Raw genomic sequence first — 9,241 nt, 5'->3', positions numbered from 1 at the left:
GAATTTTTTTGTTTGAATGACTTTCAGTCATTTTGGAAGATTGTGCTGAGAAGTACATAACCTCATTTATCTGTCATTTTAATTATACATGTATGCATGAATGTATATGCAATTCTATTTTTATATGTTCAAAATAAACTACTACTGCTACTACAACGTCATCAGGACGGAGTAGGTTGGTGCTCTGATTGGTGAATAGAAATATGTGACATCACCTTTTCCCTACTGAGCCCCGCCCACTTCAAACCAGAAAACCAAGGACAAACACAGACATCTGTCATGTGAACTAAAATGGGTTCTTGTCAGACCCCATTGCGTATTGTAAGGTTTTCAAGGCCTTTAGTATTCTTTCAGTTCTCCAATATGCCTTTCAATCAAAGGTACAGATAGCAGCATCTTCTCCAAATGTGGAAACCGCCAGTAATTGTGGACACAAGGCAGTATCTTGCTAATAGTGTAGCCTTAGTTTTGGGAAATCCTATCATCCTCAAACTCCCCACCGCCAACATGGATATTACAAAGTTGTTGGCATTCATAGCTATGCTGTGAGCCAGCAAAAGCTATCACTTCGCAACTTTGGTGAGAAATGTCTTGTCCAAATTCCAAACACAAGCACAGACACAAATAAACATACATATTTGCACAGTGGGCCTCTGAATAATGAGCCAGATACAGTACCTAACCTTTAACCAGAGATCCAGTGTGTTGGGTTGTGTGTCCTGCAGCCAGACGTCTTGAAGCCAATTCTGGATTTCTACATATGATTGATTTATCATGCATTGAATCATGTCACATGACATGAAATACAGGCATTCTAGTAGTTCTGGTGATGGTATCGTGTGCCCCGTTAAAGCCGTCCAAACTTCTGACCAGTCATGAATGATTCAGTGGGCTGGGGTGGAAAAGCTGTAAAAATGTAAATGAGTTACTGTGACAAGTAAACCCAGGGCGGCCTGGGTTTGGTATTGATTTTGAAAGTGTGTGTCAATGTTGTGTGTCCATGCATGTTAATTTGACAAGGAAATTACACAATAATTTTCTCGGCCAAGTCCAGGGCTTCACTTTAAGACTGTGGCAATTTGCTTGTCATTCACCTCTGTGGGTGTGAGCCCAGAAAATACAACCTTGTTAATGCTCTAATGATATTATCTCTGAGCATAATGAACTAATGTGTCAAGTGGCTGTCTCTCCAATCTGCCAATCTACTTTTATCAAGTGTATGGTAGGTGGGCAAGTTGGTAATCTTCACAGCAACTTTAATAGCTCCCATAATTCCCCTGGTCCACTTCTTTTCTCAGTGATTCAGAACCTGCTGACAGCAGCAGCCGGTAAGCATCAACTGGAACACTCATTATTTCACAATCAAGAGGCTTTTATTTACCTCCAATGCCTCTCACAGTCTTGATAGGACAAAATGGAGACACTTTTCTTATTAAAATTAGACAACAGGGGGAGTATGAGCTGCCCAGCAGTGAAGTAAGCTCCCCAAAATGATGTGCCAATTGGCTACACATATAGCATATCCTGCATTGATTGCATTATTAACAGAAGCCTGTCGTGGAAATACATTTAAGTTGAATTTGTGCAAAAACTGAGACTGGTGAGACTGAGCTCATGATGGTAGAGCGTGCACCCATATGAAGAGGTTTATTCCTCAACGCAGAGGCTTTCTTAGACCTCTCTCTCCCATTTCATGTCTGTCCTGGTGATTAAAAGCAGAAATGCCCCAAAAAAACAATCTTGAAACTGAAACTGAAGAGACTGGTGAGTTTGTATTTCACTTCCTGAAAAGTTATCCAAAAGCTCCAAAAGCTCTTCAGCCTTCACAATAGAGGTAGATATTGTGGTTATTGTTTGACCCACCACAAAATCCCTTTACACCAATAGACATGCACAAAATCACAGTTGTGTGTAGACTAGGAAGTGTCCAAAGTGGGTTATGGGCTGTGGTGGTTGTCTGGCAACTATGGGTAGTGTTTGACAATTGTTGGTGCACCCACAACATCATATATAAATATACAGAATGGTTTGAGCTCGAATTACTCCCAAAACAACCCATATGACAGTCATACGTCCGCACAGAACATTTAAAGTGACTGTGACGGCAATTTTTATCACACAACGGTTCTATTTAAGGTAACAATCACACTTTTAAATACGTATTTAACCTAACTAGTTAAGTTTAGGCAACAAAAATACCTATATAGGGTTAGTGACACATCAGATCAGAGATTGGCTTAAGATTGAGTCACAACTACTAAAATGGGGATGTAACAAGCTGCATGAACGTCATTGCGTCACAAACCAAGGTCCGTAAATATCTGTTAATTTTATAAACCGTGAGTGACTGTCCAACCCTACCTCCCTCCTCTTTAGGCAGAATTTGGTGTTCTTCCTCTATATTGTATACTTTGTCACCTCACTTCCTCATTTGCTCTCGGGCCTAACAAGAAATGGAAATATGAGTAGTTATAAGCTGCTTGCACAATCAACCTATGTGGCTGTTTTCTGAGTGAGGACAGGTTGGTTGGTCCAAGACTTATTTCTCTCCTGGCTCCCTTTTATATTTCACATGATTGTAAAGCGCTTATTCTTTAAGGATATTTGCTATTTTTCCCTTTTGTCTTTATTACTTTGTAAAAAAAAAATAGTCCACAGTACGGGAGAGGTTATACATTTAAACTATAATTCACTCAAAGTCACTGAAAGACGTAGGATTGTTATTAAAGCATATTTTAAATTAGTCTGATAGCATGTTGTGGTACCCTTAACCCTTGTGTTGTCTTCTCGTCAACCATGAAAGTTTTGGTCAGTTATTATTATCACTTTTTTCCCATTTTTTTCAATGTTGTGGGTGCTTTTTTATGTTTTTGGTGTTTTTTGATATTATTAATATTGACATTTTCAGTGCTTGTTTCCACGGTCCATTTGTTGTGAGGAAAAAAAAGAAAGAACGGAAAACGGGTTAATTTGACCCAAGTACAACATGAGCCTCAACCAATGGAGGGAAATGACAAACGGTGGTTGCTGTGTAACCTCAGATTTGATTTGATTTATTGGGATTGTATCACTGTTACATTAAAAACAACCACCAAAACCAACATTCAATACATCACCGAAAGAAAAACATCCAAAATAATACCAAGACATAACTACATTCAACACAGCACGTAATACAAGACAACACAGGACCTACTTTAAATTATTCACAGACTGAAGAGATGATATTGTGATATGGATTACTGATTATATGACCAAGCAAATACACAAATAACTTTTTCTATGTTTTCTATGTAAGATTTTCTATGTTCTACAATGACATGACAAGGCATTACATTCCAATTAATAATTGCTTGATATACTACGGTGTTTTTCCCTTCGTTTTTACCTCAGGTGATGTGAATCTGCCCTCCATAGCATGTCTAGTGCTAGAGTCATGTTTATCAGAACTAAGCAGTGAGAAGATAGTGTCAGCTCGGTTGAAAGTTTTATTTTGGGAAGGAAAGCGGAAATCAGTGAAGCAGAAAGCAAAGATTTGATGCCCCTGCGCTCATCATGGGCATAGGCTGTGTCACTACATGCTTGCATTAATGTAAAACTACCCTGCTGTTGCAGTATTATTCTGGAGAAAAACACACTTTTATACATGCACCTTGGAAATATAATATTATAGTGGATGCATGCTAAAGCAGCTGGAATACAATACATTAAATAATAAATATCTTTATTTAAGCAATTTTATAGTAGCAAGATTACTCACTCCCATTACTCATGAAGTATAATTGGTTTATTTATTAGAGGGATAATAGGATAGGATAATTTGCAACCTAGTTTCCTTCAAGAAAAATAAAATAGAAAAATAAAAAAAACTGTCCTGGAAGAATAAGCGTTGTCTTCTTTGCTGAATAATACACAACCTAAAACAATCCGTACAATCCTGGCAAGAAAAACGGGCCCTTGTAACATTTAATTATTTGAAATTGCTGAGTAGAAAAGTTTTGTAATAATAGCCTTTCAGAGGAATACATAAGCATTTATCCTGTAAGAGATAAGGCCTGTGGTTGTTTGCTTTGTAATTAAGGTTGCCACGGCTCCTGCAGCTACTCGGCTCTCGCCTCCTCCTCTTTTTCTCTCCTCTTGTCGGCAGCAGCGTTCAGCGTAATCTCTGGGCCTAATAAACACACACACACACACACACATGCAGATAGATTCGTGTGCACACACTCTCTGACACACACATATTCTGTGTAAAATCCCTTTAGCTAGAAGAGCATGCCGTCTTAGCGGTGCAGGCCTTCACCACGCGCTGCAGGAGCTATATATAGAAGTCATCATAGTCGGCTTTCAGGCCCCCTCATCTATTTTCCCTCTCTTCTTCTTTTTTTTTGTATTAACCGCACCAGTGGTTTTCTTTTCCTAAAGTGCTTTCTTGCCGGACAGCCCCATCCTCACTGCTGTCCTTGAAAAGGTTACGCACATGTTTCATTCTTCTCCATTTTGTCTGTCTCCTGCAGAGGGAACGGGTGGGGAGGACGAGAGACGGCCAGAGAGATGGAGAGAGAGAGACAGTCCCTCCTGATTGAGAATGATTAAAAGCAGCGGGTTGTCACACCCTGCTGGTACTGATGACACAACAAAATTACAGCGTGTTAAAGACAGTAGGAGGAGGAGGAAGGAAGGAAGCAGGAGGGAGAAAACAAGGAAAGAAATTGCAATCCAAAGCCAGTTTGGACAAATTGATGTTGAGTAGAGCCTGAAATCCCTCGTGAACAACCCCCCCCCCACCCTTCTCCTCGCATCAGTTGCCTCATTATACACCGAATGACCTCATTATTTCCTAGAGAAACAGGCGTTTCCCTGTATGACCCCCAGCCTTGATATGTAGGGCCCGTAGGATCCCATTAAAGTGGCGCTCCCATTGAAGACCACTCAGAGACCCACACTGCTCCTCTTGATTCACGGCTGTTAATGTACCAACTGTTGTAGTGCAGTAGCTCTTAGCTGCTTGCGGGTGATGTTGTTAAAGTTAATGTTTTATTATGGGGTCTCTGATTTGCCATCTGGACAGCATGGCAGCGCAGACATCAGTTCAGTTGCAGCCGTGCCATTTTCAATGGCTATCAACATCTCTGGTGTAGAAGATAGTTTAAAGCTTTGATTTTTTTTCTCATCCTTTTTCCTCACCAGGTGAGAAGGTGAAAAACAAATTATCACTTTAGCACGGATGAACACATCTGAGACCATTTAATTAACTTGGAATAAAAATAGAGAGGCGGTGGAGATACAGTATGTGTTAAAGGTGCTAACCAGAAGTAAAATATCAGTTTTTTTCATTTAATTTGTTGCTAAGTGAGTGAAAAATTCTACCTGCTATGTTGTAACCTGTTATTTTAGCTCCACACTGAACTCAGATCTTTGTTTGGTTCCTTAATCTGCTGGAACGCTACAGTTTTGATCTTGAATCGTTGCAGAGAGTGATGTATCATACAATGGGTATTTTATTTGGGAAGTGACAGATGTTAAAAACAATACCTACAATGGACAAAATGATCAAGTACTGGACAGATCAGTGTGGTCTCCTTACGTTCAACGGAGAAGCTATTGTGGTCTACGTTGTTAGCCAAGTCGTTCCCGTTTCAAAGTGACGTCAAGGGATCCCGAGCCAGTGTCAGTCTATTGGGAGTAAGATCGTGTTGGGTTAGCTTCTATCAAAACAAGAGAAAATACCACTACCCGTAACTTTGAAGTGGTCCTATATTAGGGTAACCAGATTTCAGTGCACACACACGCTTTTTAACATAACCATGTGCCAGCCCAGATCAGAGGTAGACAGATTAGACACAGTTAATATTCATGAATTGTATTGGTATGTAGGCTACTTATCTAAGAAATGATATTAAAAGACATTGAGTGAGTTTCGTGTGGGACCGTTTTTGTGGGCCACACTGGAAAATTACATCAAGGACCTGACATGTTTAGGGTTTTGCTTTTATTTAATCATAAAAGACAAATGTCTTTGACTGTATTATTGCATGTGTCATATTGTCTTCTCACTTACAATTTAGTCGACATAAAGTCCTAAAGAAGTCGGGAAAAGGTTTCTCAGCCATTATAGGAAAAAAACGCCCCAAAAAGTTGGGAAAATTGACAAAAACTTTGACAAAAGTCAGAAAAAGTGACAGAAAGGAGGGCCAAAATGTATGGTGAAACTAAATTGGATCACAATGTGCCAGGGGCCGGATTTTGCCCGCAGGCCATGAGTTTGACCCATGTGCCCTATCCTACATACATGTTTTTAGCTAAGCTTGCAAACACCATCTTTCTGAACCGTAACGTCTTCTCTATTTTATGTTAATATTAACTTGGTGGAGACCAAAACAGAACCAAAATGAGAGTGAATATTGGACTTTTCATTCATCAATGTCACTGTGCAATCGGAATTTTGTAAAAAAAAGTTAATTGATTTTTTTCTTCTTCTGAACTATGTTCATCAGCATGTGAGTACTCACCAAAAGCACAGGTTTCTTAGTTTCTTAAATCAGGTTTCAAGTTTCTTAAATCACTATCCTGATGATTTGTCAAACAATTTGCCCAGACAGCTTTTGAAATCTCTATTAGTGAGCACAGGCAGTAACTCCTGCTTGACAGACAGTAGTAGTTTTATGCAAAGCCCATGAGGAGGATGGGTCTTTCCATTTAAGAGATGCCATGTCTACTTTTGTATCCTGCCAGAGCTACCCGTTCCATGTTAACATTTAAATTGCTACCTCGCTGCAGGCCCAGAGATGAGCAAAAATGTCATTGTGTGATGACAAACAAACAATGCCTCTACTCTATCTTGATTCCTCTCTTTATTGGACAAAAAAGCTGAAAGGTCCATTTGCATTTTAGAGAAACGTGGGCTAAAAAACCCCGGGCACACACAAAGAACTGCCGGTGTGACGCTTGGAAATGTGACATTGTGCCATAAATAAAAGTCAATCCCTCAAAGGAACGCGCTTTTCATTCTTTCTCTCTGTGAACAGTGTCTCGCACGCACACACAAGCCCAGCGGCCATTTGTTGTTTGAGCAGCATGTACCCATCAAATCCTACCTCCCCTTCTTTCCCCGCAACCTCTCTCTCTGAGCGCATATTACAGGGCTGACAGACAGCGCTGGGGCCGAATCGCTCCCTCAGCTCTGGAGGTCTGCTCTTGTGAGTAATACTGATCTTTGTGCCATCCGCCACCGTTGGCTTCACTTTCACACTGACTCGTAGAATCTCGTTTTACTTCAAATGTCGAGAAAACAATTTATTTTCTACCATTTGTAACACCAAAGGTAGCATATTATTAAGCTGGCTTACCTAATGGTACACATCTGTGCAATTCATTCACAAAACAACGGGATTTGTTTTTCTAGGTTTAAATTGAAAACCAGACAGCAGACATTGAAGCTGCAGTGGTTGGATATTGTAGTTTAAATTGCCTTCACAGAGCCTCTTTGCTATCTGTAGACAAATCAAGCAGACACACTCATCATTATAATGAGGTAAAAACACCTCATATAAATTAATTATAGGTAACTACCCTTTAAGGGCTATAATCCCTGCAAGCCTCCCATTTAAAGATTTGATTGATTTCACAAAGCAACAGCAATCAGATGTGTAACTGCAAGGCATATGGAGGAAAGAAAATCCAGGAATGTTTATTAATTTAGCAGTTGTACATTTATGAGCTTTCACGGCACACTTAACTAGACTGTTGCAGCCACTGTGCTCCACCCAGGACTCTGTCTTTGTTGCATTTCATTTAGCAGGACCCGGACCAGGATGTTTAATTTGTAAAAGAGAAGATTTTAATCTGTCATTTATGTTGATGACTGGCAGTTGTGTGTGTTTGTGTGTATGGGGCGCCGTTTGTAAAGCAGCTCGTGCTGAAAATAACAGCAACATTTTGTCACATTTAGCTTTAAATAAGGTTTAAATAACTGGTATGAAATTTTGAGGGTCACTTTCTTGCACATTACAACAATTTGTCAACTTGGAAATATTTTAAATAGTCTCCAAATATTAAATGTTACACCTAATGTTAAATGTAAATCTATATCTAATCTAAATCTAAATTTTAAATCTAAATCTAAATGTTAATCTAAATCTAAATGTTAAATCTAAACTAAATCTAAATGTTTAAATCTAATTAAATCTAAATCAATGTAAATCTAAATCAAATCTAAATGTTAAATCTAATATTAAAACTAAATCTAAATGTTAAATCTAACTATCTAAATCTAAGTTAAATCTAAATATTATCTAACTAAAGTTAATCTAAATTTAATGTTAAATCTAAATCTAAATCTAATGTTAAATCTAATTTAAATCTAATCTAAAGTTAAATCTAAATCTAAATGTTAATCTAAATCTAATCTAAATGTTAAATCTAAATGTTTCGGGAAACAAATATTTAGCTAATATGCAAATTAATGTCGGTAACCGGAAGTACCAATAAAGCTCGAGGAGGTCGGGTATGTTATAGTGTCAAATACGAATAAAAATCCTCTCATCGGGAGATATGGACTCTTGAACTTGGATAACCGTGAAAATAACTACCTAAAATAATAAACCAGTTGGGAAAACTGTATTTAGAGTATTTTGAGTTTTTAGTGTCACTTTATGAATGGTGTGGGAATTATAGCCACTATAGCCAGCCACGGGGGGGCTCATGGACTGTTCTGTCACGTTCGCTTGCATTAAGGTCAGCAAGCCTATCCCCGCCCGCCCACCAAGGTACGTACTGTTGCCATGGTCACTCTCGTAATGTCTAACGATCTCCGCGTTAGCCGAGAACATCGGCAAGCCGTCCTGGTGGCTGAACAAACTTATTCAACAGCGACAGCGACAGCCTCGGCCACCGCAGCCACCTCGGTAAGTATGTTTTCCAAATCAGGAGCTAGCAACCATGTTGTCAAGGCTAACTTAACTAAACTAGCTAACGTAGCTAGCCAGTAAGATTTGCTACTACCTTGAAACAAGACAATGCTAGCTCCGTGATTTGAAAAACATGCTTACCGAGTGGCCTGCGGTGGCCCGGAGGCTGTCGCTGCCGCTGTTGATAAGTTTGTTAGCCACCGGACGGCTCTGCCGATGTTCTCGGCTACACGCGGATTCGTTGGACATTTCGCAGTGTCTGTCAGCCTGGGGTGCGGGGGCGGGGGATAGGCTCTTGCTGACCTTAATGCAAGCGAACGTGACAGACCAGTCAA

Source organism: Etheostoma spectabile, chromosome 18 (assembly GCF_008692095.1).
Source record: "Etheostoma spectabile isolate EspeVRDwgs_2016 chromosome 18, UIUC_Espe_1.0, whole genome shotgun sequence".
NCBI lineage: Eukaryota > Metazoa > Chordata > Actinopteri > Perciformes > Percidae > Etheostoma > Etheostoma spectabile.
The sequence above is the reverse complement of the archived record's forward strand: the minus strand, read 5'-3'. Positions refer to the sequence as shown.